The sequence below is a fragment of the Falco naumanni genome, chromosome 3 (genome assembly GCF_017639655.2).
Source record: "Falco naumanni isolate bFalNau1 chromosome 3, bFalNau1.pat, whole genome shotgun sequence".
Classification (NCBI taxonomy): domain Eukaryota; kingdom Metazoa; phylum Chordata; class Aves; order Falconiformes; family Falconidae; genus Falco; species Falco naumanni.
In genome coordinates, this window is record NC_054056.1 from 8965855 (window position 1) to 8985711 (window position 19857).

Genomic DNA, 19857 nt, shown 5'->3' on the forward strand with positions numbered 1-19857 from the left:
GTTCCTATCTGTTCTAAACAGCAGCTCACGCTTCCAGCATCTTTAACTACACATCAACATTTCCACATTCATTTCTAACAAACCCTAAGAAATAAGATCTAAAAATATTTTGCAACTGTGTATTTTGGGGGTGGGAGGGAAGAAGTGCAAAGTATGAGAAAGAGTTTAGCAAGACAGCTGAGGAACAGCTGAATCACTACTAGCACGAGTTCTGCTCACAATGTTCAGAGTCCCAACAGACCTGCGTGCCACACAATGATCCGTCCCCTGAAGCACTTTCCAGGTCAGGAAACCCCTTGCCTCAGTTGCAATTACCAGCTCTGAATTCTGCTGCTTTTCTCACCTATATTCACCTTCTATTCCTGCAAGGTCAGAACATTGTTTATTTTGCCCATGCTCGGCTCCAATTTTTTGTCTCTGTCTTAACAAACGTGTACACTATTGTCATTTGCAATTTGGGTGCACTTGGGGAATTTTAATGGTAACTATAAATATGCTTAATTTAATCTATCAACTCTGGTAGGTCTGTATCACCTTACCCTCACACAGGTACTACAAGAGCTGCTTGGGCTCCTCACACCAATCAGCACTTCCACCATGGAAAGCAAGATTCAGTCATGAGATTCCATCAAAGCTTAATTCATACTATGCACTCTCATGAGTATGAGAAAAAAACCACCTCCCAAACGCTCTCCAACTTAGGTGTCACTAGAATACAAGAACATAAACCCATTTCTCAAACTTAACACTCAAAATGGTTCTTAAATCCTGGCTGGGAATGTAAGCCCACTGGGGCAAGAAGAGATAAAAGCATGGAAATGAAATGAAAACCTAAGCACAAAGACTCCAGTTTCAATCCATCCATATCCTTCTGCCCCAAATAATTCTACTTCCTTACAACGGTTTACACTTGGGTCAGAGACGGTTACAAGGAGTGAGTAGTTTCTGACATACAGAAAAACTCAGAGGCAGTGAAGCAATGTTTACAAGTTCAGAGACGTCTGTATGGGAGATGGATAAAGGTTGAAGTCTTAGCTTTACGTTCTGTCACTTAAGAGATCATGCTGCTTCCCCAAACATCACTAGGTCGAGTTTTTAAGCGAGAATGTAAGGCACACTAGTGGAAAAGAAACACGCTTTTGAGGTACATGTCACTGAATTACAACAGCATAAGGAAACAGAACCAGCATCAGGATGCAACATGCCAAATGTAGGATGCTGGCAGGTCTGCTGATCAGCAAAGATAAAAACAAATTTTGCATATCCTATACATCACGAACTTTTATCAACAGTGCTAATGGAACATACTGTTTATAGTTAAAACACAGAATTTATTGATGTGTTCTTGCCAGATATATTGCATATGAGAAACCTGAAAGATAACGTTTCAATCTGTATTTTTAGCACAAAAAGCCAAACAGAGAGGTAGAAGAACAAGAACCGTTGTGAGCGGACTGATGGAGTCCCCACAGCGTTAACAGAACTCACCTACAAAGCTGTTCATGCAAAAGGGACAGTCAAAGCTATTCAGAAGCCCAGGTACACGTTCACTGGTACTTACTGGCCCAAGTGAAGAAACACTGGGGTCTCCGCTGAATCTCTGGCAACTGTATCCTATTACTAGCAGGAAAGGAAGAGATGCCACAGGCTGATGAAGCCGTACAGAATGCACTGTTGTTTCCAGCCTGGAACTGGTCTCTCCAAGTAGGGGTGAGGCAGATGTGCAAAGCCAACAGGAAGGTGTGGGCTGCCAATACCTTACCTATCCTCCAGCTCGGCATGGTTCTGCTCTCCAGTGCCATTACTCGATTCCTTTCTTGCAAAAAAGACTAACCTATGCATTTTGGAAGCTGTAGCTTCAGCCTGGAATGACTACATACTTCAATAAACTGTGTTAAAAGACTAAACTCTACACGCTCATCCTGCTGCATCCACCACAGTGCAAATGGACATAACTGGGTCACCTTATTTTCTCTTGTTTGGCAGGCATAGGGAATAAAATTTAGTTCTCATTTATTTTTAATATGATTCAAAAGACAGAATAATAAATGAGAAAGATCTATACGTGACAGCCAAAACTGCCAGCCCAGTTTTGCCAAAGCAATAAAATTTGAGTTTAGAAAACATTCCCTCCCTTTCCAAGCAGTAAACAAGGCCGGTCAGTAAACAAACGGCGAAGCTGTCCTGTTCAGTTCAGTGTTCAACAGCACTTGGCTCCCCTGCTGCCTGCAGAAGGGCTGGGTGAGGATCACAGGAATGCCTTCTGCTTTGCAAGGCCCAACATGTGGACTGGGCAGAGTCCAGCACGCCTGACATCCCCCTTCTGATGCCTGTTTGTCTGCTACCAAACCCATCTCTGGCTGCGGAGAGAGTACGTGCACTCCCGTCCCCTCGGCAAAAGCCAGTTTCAGCATCACCTTCATGCAAAACACCACAGATGGAGGTTACACTTTCTAGCAAGGCAGTAAGTTAAGAGATGAGAGTAAACGGGACGTGGGTTTGGAACCAGAAGGTGTAGGTACATCTGCACTGAGGAAGCTGGGCTACTTTACAAGTGTGTTACCGAAGCAGAAGGGGATTAAGTATTTTTAACTTTTCCGGTAGCATTAAGAAATGCTGCCCCTACCTCTCCACACTGTTACTTGTCCTGAAAAGTTTATAATGACAGACAATACAGTATAATCCTTCCCAAAAACTAACTAAAAGACTGTACCAGCTTTCTGTTCAGCTACTAACCCTGGACACAACAGCATGTAATGAAAAAATATTGTCTTTGCAGTTAGCCTCCCCCTTTTTCCTAACTAAGTTTAGAATATCAGCTACCGTGTTTTCACTTTAAAAAAAAAAAATGTGGACAGGAGAAATCTGCACACAAACTCAGCTTAACTAGTCTGTTCTACAAACAGATGGAACAGCTTCCAAGGAAACTCAAGCTCACCAGCAAGAAGTGTGCTGACTGAATGCTTTCCGTAGAGGAGGATTCCAACTCACAGCAACTGAAAATTACAGATTTGTCACTGTATTTTCCCTCACTTCCGCCTATACTCTTAGGAATTCAAAACCTGGAAGGGCTTCTCCGCTGGACAATGCCACAGATGGGCTCCTAATAAAGAACTTCTAAATTACTGACACCCCCCATCATTCCTTTATAAACAAAAAACCAAAAAAACCCCACACCAACAAAACAACCCCAAACAACAAACCACACACACAAACCCCCAAAATATTACATATCCCAACAGAAAAAGAAAAAAACACACTAAAAATCGGTATGTTTATAAATTTTGCATAAGGCAAACTACTTAAGCATGCCATTTAATTTTAAAGACATGCTTATTTAATGCAGTGAGAAAACAACACGAGCTTTCGTTCCTTCAGATTACATACATATTCTCCCCAATACTGTAGTCTTCTATAATGCTTAAATTCCACATTTTACTGGTATAGGAAAAAACAACCTGAAACTGAGCAATTTGTACAGCCTAAATTGGGGGGGGGGGGGGGGGGGGGGGGGGTGCGGGGAGAAAAAGGCAGAAAAAGGCAGTAAGCTGCCAGCAAATGTAATATTTTACATATTCAGCCTCAATAAATCAGGGTACTTAAGTGGCCATCTATCAAGCTCCTTAAATTTAAGTCACAGCTGACTACCTCTTTAATATCTTGTATCATTTCCAGTTACAGCCAAAAGAAATCAACAGGAGTTAGTTCAGCTACAATTTTTTTTTTTTTTTCTTGAGTCTGGCTGGTTCTGTTCAAGGCAGCTAAAAACCTCAATTAATGGGATAGGATTATAAAAGCTCAGATAAGGAGTTACAATGAATAAAACCAACCGCTGCAGGTTTCCTTTGCACTACACAAATGGAGTTAACAGCCAGCATGAAGAAACTCCATGGCATCATTATACGAGGTTAAGCTATTAGCCTCCACAGTTACACTACCGAGTACTTCAGTGGTGAAAACACAGTCATACTGGGAAGTTTTAAGTGCAAGGGGATGCTGCACCTTTAAGCCTTGTTAATTTTCCAATGACATTTTTACGGAGAACAGCTAGAGCCCTACAAACCTTCCAAGACGGAGCCTGAAACCTGAAGTCAGGACCCAGAGTCCGCAAAATCCTGCTACAAGTTTTTCTCTAATTCAGTCTAACTTGTGACCTTCAGTCACAGGCAGCTGGAGATTGGATTAATTCCCATCTCCAGAGGGATACAACAATGAAGAATTCATAACAGCTACCTATTTATAGGTGAACAGTAGGAGTTGAAATATTTAATACTTCCCCCCCCCCCAGCTGTTTCTATGTTCAGTGTTCTCTTTTAGCTGACTTTTGAATCTGAATTTGGTCAATTTACAGTTGGAACTCCAGTGGTAGGTTCACATCTCTTAAATGTTAGACAGAAGTTTTTAACAAAACAGTACAGTCCTCTTCCTCTTGAAGAGGGACAGGAAACAGCCCCAAACACTGTCATTTAGATATGAAAAATCTATAAAAACAAGTAGGGTTTTTTTTTTTCTCCCCAGTGCTGGAACACCTTTCAGAGCTTCAAAAGGACTTCAAAAGTAGTAATGAAGTGCATTCAGAAAAGCTTCCCAATATAATAAAACAGTTCTTACATCAATGTTCCAGCTAACTGGAAAAAAAATAAACCCTCTACCATTATAATCACAATTTTTATGAAGTTTATGCTTGCCTCCTGGCCTTCAGACACATACAAACCAGATGATTATTTTTTTTTCTCCATACTACAGCAGCAATCTCTCAAAGAGAAGACATCTGTCATGTCTCATACAGTGAGAAGAGGCAGCACAGCTTTTTAGGTAGTTCACGTCAGTCAACTTGAAGCCTCTGAAATCAGATGTGTAACAGCAACAAAACCTTAAAAAAAAGACTTGCATTTCACTAGGGTATTCACACTTCAAAGACAAAACTGTCAAAAATTCTGAAAAAGTAACAACACTCAGCTACAGCAGTTTATACAGAAACTCTATCCCAGTCCAAGAAACAATTCTAAAAGAAAATTATAATACTTCACTCAAGATGGTCTTCAACAGCTGGACTGACAGGCGCTGCTCTTGCTGTAGCAGTGGTCACACACCTCTTCCCTATTTATAACAAAGCTACAAATCTCCTAGACAGGAAATTAGGCACTAATGATAGATAGCCAATGATTTTAATTGCCAGGTATCCCACACAACAGAATTACTGCTGTAAAAAAAAGTGTTACGCATACATCATCAAAACAAAACTGTATGGTAATGCTTTCTGTGGATGTCTTTGTAAATAATCTACCCTTTTCAGAAACAGAAAGTGAAGTTTCCAGCACATAGATATAACAAACTTGAGATGCCTTTCTTGCTCTTAGGAAATCAGCTTATTTTCAAAGTTTGTTTTTAATTTGAATGATAAACCAGTGGAAAAAAGGAGCACCAGTAGCAGGTAAACATTTCAACAACTGTCTACAAGAATCAAAAAATTATTTCCAATGTACCTATCCCATTTTACATGGTAGGCATGCTGCACACGTTGTACAAATATGTACCCATATTAACACCTCCACCTATGCAGTATCATATTTTTGGACTACTAATTACTGACACTGACAGCCTCCTGCAGCATGTCTGTTCTATGATCATCACAGAAACTGAACCAAGGCCAATACACAAACACGTACAAGGAAGATCGAGACCATTAATTGTGGTCACTTCATTTTCTTGTCATGTCAATCAGCTTTATGACCAAAGTCACGTTTTCTGAGAAGCTCTGTAAGAAGTGGTAACGCCAGACTCGCAATCCTCTGAAGACTTATAGATCATTAGCATTAAAACTGGGGTTTACTGAAGGTTGCCATTTATATCACAGAAACTACACTCAACAGGCTAAAAGATAACTTAATACACAGGAGATAAACACGCTACACTCACGAAGCATAAACACTGATTAAGAATGAGTTGACTGTAGAAGCAAGAAATTGGTTTGGTCTTCGTAACGAACCTAAAATAAGCCTACCATGCCTACACAACGGAGTACAATGTCAACACCGATGCAAGTAGTTGTGTATGCCCAAGGTGCAGGATGTTTTTTCAACCTTCTCCAGTTATTCTCAAGTGGCTTGAAATGGAACAGGAAACAGAAATAGGCACGAATAAGCACACATGCAGAATTACCAGCTCTGCTAATGGACAAGCACTTCAGTGCTTGGTATGCTTCCAACCAGTTTCATGAAAACTGTATCTGTATTCAGATATATTTTTTTTAATTAAACCATTTGGAAATTGAACTTATGCCTAGTGCAAATATGTGATGCCTCGGTCAACTTCCACAAAAAGGAAAATGACACTGTTAATCCTAAAGCATGACAGACAGTCCCAAAATCAGAACAGGCAAAATTCCAGTAAGTGTCTGTAAGCAGTTAAAATAACAATAACACTTATTTTCAATTTACAAGCATGCAGTAAAAGCCCCCAAAACCCAAAAGTACCATATTTGGAGTCCAGTTGCCTGTGGTCTAGTGACCAACTTCTCAGCAGCTCAAGCACACTGCATTGTTATATTTAACCAGACATCGTGAGTAATGCCTCCCGGAACGGCTTCTCTCACTATTCCATGCACTGAGGCACCAACACGTTTATGGGCATTTCTTTGGTACTCATCGACACAGTATCTTTCTACAGATGCCTAGGATTATTAGAGCTAGCTTTCAATTTAAAATGTGACCTATGCTTTCCTGTAATTTATACTGACATCCGAACATCATTTTAGACTGAAAATGCCTACAGATCTTTTATAGTAGAGATTATGGCTAACTAGATATTTTTTTTAAAGCAATTAAAATGTGAGCTGTTATTAGGTTGGTGACTACTTAGCATTTTAGTATTTTGCAATGCTGTGTCAAAGCACAGTGTTAGGACCAGACTCTTAGATTAATAGTTCTTGACTACCAAAATTGCCTAACCATTGGACAACAACATGAAATACTGTTCTGGCCTCATACATCAATAAAGTTTGCTGTGCAAAGTGATAAATACACGCCTTATGACACCTACTTATCTTGCCTCTTTAGAGAAAACAAAGAACAACAAAAAAACCCACACCCAAACCCCTGATCTTCTGGGCTGCTTTCCTCATGGATACTCTGCATAATGCAAAAAGCAAAGTGGTTTCAGTTTTGAATCAATGTACGGTTTAATTTTTAAGCTATTTTTAAATGTATTTTATTAATTCTTAGTTCAACTTGCAGCAAGAGCTATTAATGGCTATTTGTCTAATATGAATAGATTAATTGATCATCTTTTTTGCAGTAATCACCACACAAAACCTTTGCCTCCCCAGTGATCTGTTAGCATCATTAATATTATAGGATAATATGGGCAAGAGACCCCTACTCCCAGGGCCTTCACAAAATAATACTCCTTGAGAACTTTCCTTGATACTGTTTAATGAACTGGTCTAAATAGCTATTTTAATCATATGTGCAAAAGTATGCCAGTTCCTCTCTTCTCTGAAGGACTACTTAAAAACAAAAAGCAGACAAAAAGGATTTTTGTTACCTTCTTTAGCTCACTAAACAATACCATGCTGCAAAGACATCTGATCGAGAGAAGAGGAAGGAAGGAAAAAATTTTGACAGAGGACTTGTAACATTCGCAAGTTTAAAACAAATTCCTAATTATGCACCAATTTCACCATAGGCATTTTGCTTTCCACATTTTTTGGTGAAGTGGAATTACAAGGAAAGAAATCTTGCTTTCATGGGACTTCCTAATTCTCAGGAAAAAGGATGCAATTTCCTTCCTCCCTAGCCATGACTTTGAGTGTTACCTGAATTGTATTAGCCTTGAACTGCAAAAAAGGTCACTAGTTTGACAGCAGAAATCTCCCTTTAGCACTACTGTACACACACGCGCGTGGGCTAGACAGAAATAAAATTACTGACCACAGGATTTTTTTAAGGGTTATATCAAGTCCCAGTCGGTGCTGGGACCGATTAATCTCAGAGTACAGAGAAAAAGTGGAAGTACAAGACTTACAATACACATATGTTAAAGGCAACCAAGCTGAGCTGCATGGGAAACCGTATGTGGAATTGTGTGGCAAGTCTGATTATTAACTTCACTAGTGCTGATCTGTGAAGTACTTAAAACTCATTCTTTCAAGATCTCCTATATATGTAAAATTTGGCACATTTACGGGATAAATGGCACCCACTCCCCTAAGAATAGAGGCACCACAAAGATGCAACAATATGAATTTTGATTAATCAAACACCAATATATACCAATAATAACAAAAGATGTTAGTCCACAGACCATTATCAATGATGCTCAAGACAATGTTGATCCTTCTACAAGTTAAAACTCCTGTAAGATTCCACACTGCTTCAGAAAGTTTCCATGAGCAGGACTGCATGTGACAACCACCAGTTCGAGGCAGAATGGGCAATGAGAATTACTGAAGTTGCAGGCAGATTTTGCACTTCCCAAACCGTTAGCACGATTACAGTACACCTTTATTATATTTAGTTTCTCAACAAAAGGAGTGGGCTTGTAGCAATCATGTCAAAAATTGCAGCTACCAAGAAAAGAACAACGAAATGGACATATTAAAAATGAGGTACTAAAACTGTATTTCCTCATGCACGTTATTACGTGTGCAGAATTTTATTTAAGGTTTAAAACACATTCTGTAAGAGCTAATGAATTAAGAATCATGACAGTGTAACATTAAGAAAACCGCTGCAAACAGTTTTACGTGAGTTGTGGAAAGTTTATTTTGCTGACTCCCCTTGTAGGCACTGACCAAATTTTCAGTGACAAAAGCTCCGTTTAAAAAACCTGATGTTTCTGACCTCTGAAGTTAAGCAAAACCTTTCATGAATTCCACATAAACAAATGAGTATTATTTGGCATCTACAGACATTCCTGAAAAAAAAGCAGCTAAGCAGATGTGAATGCTCGTATTTTTCTCAATTTGGCATCAACTCTTAAAGTTAATTGTATTTTAAGTGTGTTACTGCTGATCATTTTCACATAAACATTCAGTTACTGTTTGAAGTCTGATATTGCCTCCACTGACCAATTGTGCAAGCTGCCAGGGCACAATGACAATTTCAGGTTTTTGTGTAACATCCAGCACAGGCAAAGTTAGGAAAGTCTATTAACATTATGTTAGTATGACAACAGGCACCAGAGACGACCGCAGCTGCACTATGCGCTTCTCACTGCTACAAAAGCCTTCCATCAGTAGTTTCCCTTACACTGTTTCAGTATTTTCACTGCTCCTTTACAGAATCTCCGCTGTGAAAATTTAGGTCACATTTCCTTTAAGTGGACATGGGTGGGCATACACTACACTTACTTAAAGTTCAATGAAACTAATTAAAAGCTCACTGACTTCAATGTGCACTGAATCAGGAGCTGGATGAGTTCAGAGGCAAAACAATTACACTTTAATTAAACATCTTAACATTCCTGTGAAGCAGTCAACTAATTTTATAGAAGGATAAACTGAGTCAGGAAGTTTCAGAGCTTGGTCATGGTCATAAACAAGAGACGATTACTTAAGTTGCTTCCATATTGGTTACTTACCCTCCTAACACAGACAAAATTGACTTTCTGAAAAATCAAGTAAGTTTTTGTTCTACATATTTGCAGGAAACAAAATGGAACATCCTAAGACAAGTGTAATAGTAGTACAAATCTACTGGCTCTGCTTCTGTTCCCCAATCAGTAGCTAATTTAGTCAGTCACAGGAATTCCAACAATGCAAGAAGCTGAAATTTTTAGGGTTTTTTTTCATGGCAGTTTATCTCCAGGTATGATTTTTTAGGCTGGGAGATGGTAGGTGCTGTTGCTTTTAAAATAGCGTTAGAAATTATTATGTATCCACATTATTTTTTTAGGAAGAAAAAATAGGCTTGGCAGATCTCACGTTCTGTTAAACCTTCAAAATACTTACTAAAATGCAGGAAGTACAACCAGGCTTCCCATATTCAAACTGACATTTAAACCACGCGTAACCACTGTAACATTCTGTCAAATCACCAGTAGTGAGCCGAAGTAAGAAATGAACTTTCCTAATTTTTTTAAGCATTTGTTACATATGCTTCCCCAACACTGAGTCTGAAAACAAGCCCCTGAGTCAGAAGAGTGCTCTCATATTCAATTACCAACTAATGTTTTTTTGGTTGTTTTTCTGATCTTTGGCTTCTTCTCACCCACTAACACGCCATAGTTTTGCTCATTCTGGTCTGTCCGCTTTCTTATGCCAACCGAAGTTCACAGACAGGCCACGGCTCTTTAAAGGGAAAAAGAACTTAAGTCTCATCCATTCTCACAGATACAACCACATCAATAACAGTAAACAAAGCGTTTTGGTCTTTCTCTAAATGAAATTAAGTTTGCTGTTAAGTTTTTAGTACATTTAAAACCTATCTATGTATCATTTCTCCCATGCACTTAGAAGCAAGACCATTAGACTAACAACATTTCTTAGGATGTGGAGTAGGTGACAAAATGTTTTCATGCCAATAATTGACATCTTTGGTGTACAGCAGCATCAAACCAAGCATTTTCTGGGACTATTCACATACCTGCAATAGCTATACTGGAATTAAACTAATGGATACTATTACTTTTCCAGCAAAACAGAACTCCAAAAAAAAAAAAAAAAAAAAAGGCCCACCAAAAAAATCTAATACCTGTGATGCAGAGTTATTTTAAAAGAAATTTTTTAAAGGCATTATGAATTCAAATTATGTACGGTTTCTGGTTATATGGTTTAACACCAAAGACAAAAAAAATTATCAAAAATACTTACATACATGTACTTTCAGACAGAACCTTACAAGACATGATGGATTTCAGTTAGTCTATCAGAAAAACATAGAGGACCAAGTTTAAAGAGGGCTCAGTGAAAACTATCAAACACTATGATTTTTAAACATTCTTCTTATTACAAATGAAGGTTTATTCTTGGCTGAATATCCTACCATACTGCTCCAGAAGCACCGTGCTGACAGTTTAAATAGAGAACGTGATTGACCAGCTTTACCCTCATGACTATTAACACATTTCGAAACAGCAGAAGTGCTTTACTCTCACTATCTGAAGACTGAATTATAATCAGCTTCTAGATGTAATACTTATGTCAGCTCCCAGAACATAAACATTTGGCGTATTTATTAAGATTAAAATTTTACTATTAACATTAACAGGTTCAAATCAGGTTCAATGACTTCTGTGTGATGTACACAAAGGTATGGTACAGCTGTAACAGCTGCTACTGTCCTTGTTTCTATTTCAGCAGCAAATCCAATCTGCTGACAGCTTGTAATAACAAGAAATGCAGTTTTGCATCTGCATATATAGAAATATTTCTGAAGATACCTAATTCTCCTTTTTTGGAAAAAATTGCTGAAAGTTTCCCCAAGCATATTCAACAGCAGCCTCTAAAAGCCTCTCTGTACGCACAGCACTTGGGTGCGTGTTTGACACTTAAAATTAGGTCAGATGCTCAGGAGGCATGCTTTGCAGTCAACAACAAACTTATATACTTACTAAAAATCCTAACTGTTATGACTGTGATAGATGACAAATACTCTGGAGAGGAAAAAACCTCAAGCTAACATAAATACATCGACTTCACACAAGTTGTTTCCTAGGCAAAGCATCAACCTTTGACATGAGCGGCACCATACCAAACACATGCAGACATTAGTTTTTATTTGCCTGCATGCAACTGCAGGATGATTTTTAATTTTTAGCAATAGGCGTGTATAACACAGTCGATATTTGCAATAACAAAATTCAGGTTATAATAAAATTTGGCTTCTGTTTAGAATATAACACAAGTTGTTCAGGAAACCTCTCTCTCCTCTTGCGAAGTGATCTAAGACCCAGGATGGGGGAAGGAGGGAAACGGCAGAGGATGGAAGAGAGCAGAAACTGGTCCAACTACAGACCTCCCACAGAACTGGGACTCAGAACTTGATTTCTCTGCAGACCTAATACTTAACATTATGATGTTACATACCCAGTGAAACGTGTGACTAACTCTTGTTAAGACAACAGGCAGGGGCTCCAATTCATGTGGTGAGCAAACAGCCCACTTTCCCCGCACCTACACCGACGTGCAGTACCCACAACTCCTCTACGCAATTCATGCTGGCAAGCGACAACTGCGGTGTATCTGATCCGTATTTATTACGACGACTCCTATCAGGCTATGGGACAATCTTCCTGGTGAAGATTTCACAATCTTCCCGCTTGGATGTCAAAAAGAATCCTGAAAGCACTTTTATGTTCTATACAACTTTTCATAACCTCTGTTGCAATGCTTAAAATGAACTAAAAGAGAACTACTTCTTTGAAGCAATTTTGGGTAAGCCATAAAACTTCAGCCAACCAATTTTCAGTTAACTCATTGAAAATGGCCGTTGCTCTTGCATTTCTTCAATCTTACAGGCTTCCTTGTAGATTTACACTGTCTAACATGCACCACCTAACTAGAGAGCACACAAATCCATTTACCAATGATTCTAAATTACACTGAAGCAGCTGCCAATTTCTGCCAAGATGCTAGAAATGGAGAATGAGGTGATGCTTTTTCAGGCAATGGCAAAGTGAAGCAACTGCCATGTACCTGAAGTACACCTGCCACCATTTTCCAGCTGAATCTGTTGGTCAAGGCAAACAGCAGCTTTTAGATCGGTAAGAAAATGAGCCTGCATTTAAAAAAGTAGTAGCGCACCGTTTTCTGTAGCCATACTCCTCACCTTGAATACCCATACATTCAAAATAAACCCCCCGAAGTACGCAGCTTAGCCTCTTATCACCACTTATGTAGTGCTTCTCCTTCAGCATGCTACCTCCCATCATAGATGAGCTCCAAAAATACCAAAGGCAAAGTAGCCGGCAGCTTACAAGTTCAGCAGCCAACCAAAACTAAGCATCAGATTTTGATTTTTCAAATGTGTTTTAAAATTACGTTCTTAAAACACTCAGTAGGCATGGCCTATCGCCACACTAGCGCCAACTCGAATCGGAACACCGAACAGGCACACCTACATTGCCTCCTCTGCCTGTTTTTTTTTTTTGTTGGGAGTTTGGTGGGTTTTTTTTTAAACCACCACATCTGCGGAATATCTTCCTCTCATCTCGCAGAGCATCAAAGCTTGTTCTGTTCGGTGTGCCAAGCCAAGGGATGGTCAAATCAGAGATGACACACAGCAGAGCAAAGTCTTCTCTTCCCCAGAAGGCAAACGCCCGCTGATGCCGCGCACCTGGAGACACGGCACAGCCAGCACCCCCCCTCACCGGAGAGGAGCCCTCGCACCGCGCCGGTGCGGCCCCGGCCCACGAGGCGCTGCCACCCCCCGCCCTCCTGACAGCGCCGGGTGCCGCCGCCCCGGGCCGCCCCCGCAGCCGCCAGGCGCGCCGCTCCCGGGGGAGCCGCCGGGCACCGCGCCGTTCGCGGGGCAGCGCCCTCACCTGCCGCCTGAGCGCGGCCATGGCTGGCAGGGACCCGCCGCCGCGAGGCGGGGATGATGCCGGGGGCCGCCGAGGCGCCGCCGGTACCTGCGCGGCCGGGCCGCGGCCTGGCGGCGCCCACCGGGGGCTGGGGCCGCGGCGCCCGGGCGAGCTCCGCCGCCGGGCCGCGCAGGGGGGTGCGGGAGCGGCCGCCGGCCCCGGCGGGGCGGCCGAAGAGAGGCCCGCGGCCGGCGGCGACGCGGTCCGGCGAGCGCCTTTGTTCCCGGCCGGGCGCCGCGCACAAAGGGCGGCCGCGCTCACCTGCCTGCGGGGCCGCGCCGGCCCCGGCGGTCCTGCGGCGCGGGCGGGCGAGTCGATCCGAGCCGAGCCGAGCGGCCGCCTCCTCCGCCGTGACTCACCGCGGCAGCCTGGGGCGGGGGGAGGGCGGTGCCTGGGCGGCGCCGGGGGAGGGACGCGCCGGTCCCAGCGCCCAGGGCAGCGGCGGCCCGCGGGCACCTCCCGCCGGCCGGCCGGGAGGAAGGGGCGGGGCGGGGCGCGGCGCCGAGAGGCGGGGCAGGGGCGGCCCCGCGGGAGGGACCCCGCCCCCGCGGGAGGGACCCCGCCCCCGCTCGCCCCCTCGCGGATCCCCCGACCGCAGCGGGCGGCGGAGCAACCCCCCCCGGCACCCGGGCAGCCCCCCCGGCACCCCCCCCGGCACCCCCGCCGGCACCCCGGGCAGCCCCGGCGGCGCCGCGGCAGCGGGCTGCTCTGCTGGGCGCGCCGAGGCGCTGCACCACCCCCGCCAGCGCAATTTAAGCCAAATCCGCAAACCCAGGGAAGCCCGTCTTCTGAGAGCCCCCCAGAACGGGCACTCACCTGGCCATGCAAGCACTCCAAAATAATGTAATCCTCCCCCTAGACAGGCTGGAGCAGAGTAAACCCGCAGTGAACACAGAGAAATTAATTTCAAACATTACAAATTTAAAGAAAAAAAAATTATCAAATTGTAATAGACAGAAGCCATGGAAGGTTCACCGCTCCTGCTCCATCAGGACCTGCAGCTCGGTTTCCCACCGGGCTTAACAGCAACACTGCTCACCCAGCGCACCCACCGGTGGGGCCAGCGAGGCATGTATAAAACCCCGGAAGATAAAAATGCTTTGTGTACTAAGTGTCATTTACTAAAATGCACCTGTTTTTTTTACTCTGTATTTAACTTAACTGCATAAAAAGAGTCACAGTAACGACCAGCTTGCAACTTACTGACATGAAAGCCCAGTGCCACTGAAATCCACACCCCACCGCCAGTTAATGAAGGTCTTAACATGAAAGCCTCTGCAAAGAGCAAAACCAAGCTGCTGACAGGAACAGGAATGGTGCAAATATGCTGGGATCTGAGATCACTAGCACATATCCACAGCACAGCAGGCAGTAATGATCATTAATTATTTAAGAAAAGAACATAAGAGCTCCAGCATAAGCTGGAAAAAATATGCAGAAGCATTGCTCTGGGATCCTCCAGTTGGATTACTCTTAATTAGCACAGTACATGAGTCTGAGGGAAAGATCTAAAAGCATCTTATGGTAGTAGGAGTGTATAATTAAGCCATCATTTGCATCTTTGCAATAGTATGAATTTTCTTACTGATAACATCATGGGCAAAACACCATTTTATGACTAAGTATTGTCTAGCTCTCCTGTTCCTATTTAGCTGGCTGACTGTGTAACAGTGCAATGCAATCATATCTAGCATCAATTTAACATCCTGCATTTATTAAGAAAGGGTTTTAGCAGAGAGATAGTATAAGGCTTCCTCTACCGTTGAAGAATTTTTAGATTTATCTTCTTAAAACACTGAACACTGAGTCCAAATCGGCTTCTGTCCCACCTCAGTTTGCTACCATCAAGCTTATTGTGATGTTTAGCTATCTGGCAAGGTGACACTTTGCATTATAGTAGTCACCTGTATCATCATAAAATGTGGATGCTCTAGAGACCTATTAACCTCCAGTTCCACAACAGCTTTAGTAGAAGATTGTTCATGTCTCACAGGAACACAGAGACCTTCACAAAGTAAACACAAGATGCAAGTGCACCGCATTTGATCAAATTATTATCTTACCAATCACCACCTCACTTGCCCCAACCACAAAATGGTAAGAATACAGCTTATCATCACCAGGGGAATGTGAAGAAGTTTAACTGTTGAAAGCTTAAGTCTTTCTAATATTTGTACAAGTATTGTATGAAGATGGCAAGTTATTTTGTAAAAATCTAACAGATGAAAGGGATTTTTCTTTTCAATAACTTCTAATCTCTTCTGTTTAATGAGGCTGCTGTTTGTTCTAGTAAGCCAAAACTTCATGAAACCCTCTCATCTGAATCCCTGCTTGACTTAGAAACTAAGTGTCTCATTTCACTCTTTCCTTCTCTGATCTCCAACTCCTTCTTAATCAGCTCTCAAATTCATTTAGGACTCTGTTACAATCCAGCTGCCTCCACCCTCCAAGTCCCTCTGTACCTGTTGGCATCTCCTTCTCGTTCAGGGCTTCCAGCAGCATCTGTACACACAAGCCCTGCTTTCATTATCTGTCCAGTTTAACCACATGCAACAGTAATGAAAACTGTTTCTCTCCAAGATGTGTACGGTACCCAGTGAGGGAACTGGTTTTAGTTTGGTAACCTTTTTTCTTTCGGTAATCTTTTATATTTCAGACTTACTCTGACAATTCCAATCCATCAAAATCATGCTCTGACACAGACACTGTACAGTGTTTCCTGAAAAAATTAAATGCAGTTCAACCAATCAACTCTTTGCGTACTCGGATGCTGTAATAAACAATGTAGGGTCACAGCTGTCAGCTGAAATTTCCACGACTAGTGGCGAGCACAACTTGCATAGGTTATAGAGAATATACTAGAAAACGAAATAAATATTTTAGCTGCCCTAGTTAAAGTATTTAAGGTTTCTACAGACTCTGCAGTGAGGAGGTATGCAGATATTTTAGAGGGATGAACAAAAGAGCCCTTTAGTGTAAAAAAGGCTATGACAGTCTTTTTTTTGTTAATCTAGACTCAGTTTGTACAGTAAGTAACCTTCTTGGCCACATATTCAACTGAAAAGCAGAGCATTCCCAGATTAAATCTGGCATTTTAAAATTGCAAAGCACACTTTTACAACATTACAGAACCTAATTTCAATCTGCAATTTAGAAGGACATTAACTGGACAATCAAGAGAAAAGCTATTTACCCAAACATTAACGCTTCTGTCCACAGGATCTGCAGGTGGCTCTGCCTGACGCTTTTCAGTACATCTGCAATCATTACCGACCCATTTTTGAAGACGTGTTGAAAACATGATCCTAAACATTATCAAGCAGCAAATTACTACAATAGCAACATAAAAAGAGATGTCCATGATTAGAACTTGTTTTAAAAAGAAATCTGCTATTAAATAGATCATTAACACATTGTCATGTCAAATTACAGTGGATACTTCAGTGCACAATACAGCAATGCCTTACATATAGTTACATCCACTAAACTTATGTCTGTATTTCCTCTTTTAAGACCTTATTTTAGAGGTTACTTATTCTGAAACTTTTTTATTTATCCTATCAGAGTGTCAGATACTTTAGGCCACCTTTTCAGATGCTCTGAACATCAGCAGCTCCCATTTGACTAGAGGTGGTAATTTTGGATGTTTAAAAGTTATGGGAGAGAAATCTTGGGCCACAAACTCCAGTAATTATCCTCCTGTCTCACAGGTGTAAACCCCTATATTAAGGTATAGTTAAAACCCCCTACAACCCCATAGCAAGACAAGGTGTCACATTTGCCATGACTCCTAAAGAAAAAATCCAATATGAGTACTCCTATTACCCTCTCGTGGGTAGCTAAGCAGACAGAATTGAAATAAGTTTACTTCCCTAATAGAAGTGTCTTCCCCAGAACTCAGTGAAGATAATTTTAAAATTATGGAAGTGGGGAAACTAAAAGATGCCTGCTGCCTTTTATTTCTTTACTATGTAAAAATTCTATCTGCCCTTATATAGGAAGGGAACAGCCATACTGGAAGCAAAACCAGATAGTTATATTTAATTTGCCTACCACTTCAGCCACTAAAGATACAGCCTTAAATGCCTGGTCAGTAGGGTTATCATTAATACAGAACTCTCTACCAAAATGAATTTGATTTTAACAGGCAAGGTAACATGACAAACTAAGGGATCTCTTAAGAAATCTTGTATTTTTCCTTTAAGACAAAGGTAACTTGCTACTTTTCCATTCAAGATCAAAGGAGAGAAATAATACAAGGAGACAAAGACAGAAGAAAGAGAGACAGAGTGTTTGAAGCTTCAGTTTTCTTTCTAACGTTTTTTTTCTTTTAGATAACTACAATCACTAGATTCATCCTATAGACAAAGAAGATTAAAAAAAGGGAGGTTATATATGGCCACAAAGAACTCTGGGCAACTTTGACGATGTGCTTAAAGCTACTGTACTCTACTTCTGAAATGAGGATTGTAAAACGATAAACAAAAAACAAAGCACTTTTAATCTTCAAAGCCAGGTATGATCAATAACAACTTCACAGCACTCGATATTCAAGTATCATAATCTGTATTTCACTCCAGGAACGAAAGATGTATAGAGAATAACTGACCTGCCTGGGTCTAATGCTGAACTGAGGATGGAACTTGAACATCACAAACTTGTATGTTAAATGACAAAACCATACTTTCATTTAGGAGTTGTTCTTTTGTTACCATTTTTTATTGGAGGAAATTATTATTATAATAAATAGATTATGGACTTTTTTCCAGCCCCTGCAGAAACATTTGAGATACCTATGGTGGTACGTCCCAGGATTATTTGGCAAAACATTTAGCACAGCACACCAATTATGTCTGTGAAATTAATCTAACCACTTCAAGCATTAAGTAACTACTTGCTAGGGTCAACGTATGAATGTTTCACATTGGCAACAGTTTCCTTGTTAAATAACCTTTGTAGTCAGGGCATTTTGCAGGACATATCTAGCCTCTGGTTAGAGCTATGCTTTCTGACCCTTCACAACTTCTGCAAAGGGAAGTCTGACCTGCCATACAAATCTTGCAACAATACTGGTGATTGATCTCAAGCTCACCTTTGTGTATCTAAATCATGAGAGATCTTTTCAAAAGCAGAAGGAGCACAACATTAAAAAGATATTCAGTCAAGGATCAGTTTAATAAGAATTTTACAACTGCCTGCAGTACAGAAACTTTGAAAAAAATCCAGAAATTTTTGCTAATCAATTAAAAAAAAATGTTTTTCCTGGAACCTCTCAAACTCCAAAGAAAAACATTTACATATCATTGCACTGTAAACTTACTGTGATCTGTGGGAGCGCTAAGAGATTTAATTTACATATTAATGCTGCAAGCAGGTTGGGGGGTGTGGAGGGAGAAGAGTTACTTAGCACCAGTAATCAGCAGAAAGGAAAAGGCAGCAGCTACAGTCCCCATGGACTGTTTTGTTTTCAATAATTTTAGACTGTCTAATAACACCTTTTAATAAGCTGCTCTCAGCTATAAAGCTGAGAACATAATACTGCCCCAGACAGGAAAATAGTCCTGATATAATGGACAAAAGACTCCATCTAAGTAAGAGCTTCTTAAAGAAAACAAAAGGAAAAAACTTCCATCAGTGAAAGACATAAATTATGCTTTCTATACTGTGTACCCTTTAATTTCTGAAATACTGTATTTCAAAAGGATACCTATTCAAGCAAAATAAATTCTAAACCCCACATTTTCTCATTCACTCCAGTCCTAGTTTACAATTAAACAAACTATTTATAGGGTATTTATGCCTTATAAGTGCAATATAAATTACAACCAATCATGTTAATTGTCTGTTTGTAGTCTGTGCTACCCACTTTGTCTCTAAGTGACCACTGTGTGACACTGAGATTAACACTGCAACAGGCTACCCAAATTTAAGATTATTTCCACTCCACTCACTCAATTTAATGGCAGTTCTCACAGAAACTCAAGTCCAGCTAGATATTTGTATATGAGATAGGTAAAACACACACGTTCCACTCCAATTAAACACAGGATTCCTCAAAACAGTGGGTCACCTTCACTGCTGACAAACGCAGGTCCAACTCCAGTTGCCAAAACCAGCCATGCCACCATAAACTGGAACTGAATCTACCCAACATCTGGGTTTAAAAGTGGGTTTATAAATCATTACTAATTCTAAAATAATTCACTATCATCCTTTTAGTACATGTATTTCTTAATTTTTATAATTCAAAGCACTAACAAGATAGAAATAAGATCACTTTTCTCTTAGGAATTCTTCAGATCTTTCCAGTGTTATGACCATCCTTTTCTTTCC

The 19857-nt window shown here is 41.1% G+C and overlaps 1 protein-coding gene across 2 annotated transcripts in view; it reads right to left on the reverse strand.

The window, feature by feature from the left end:
• The window catches only part of CTNNBIP1 (catenin beta interacting protein 1), a 32502-nt gene extending 18579 nt beyond the window's left edge, over positions 1–13923 (reverse strand). Inside the window, exon 1 of one of the 2 annotated variants that reach the window (XM_040587501.1) lies at positions 13786–13923. The gene's annotated coding sequence lies outside the window, so the exon portion shown is untranslated. The remainder of the gene's footprint in view (positions 1–13785) is intronic. The other variant, XM_040587500.1, reaches the window with a different exon arrangement.
• Between the last annotated feature and the right edge of the window lie 5934 nt (positions 13924–19857).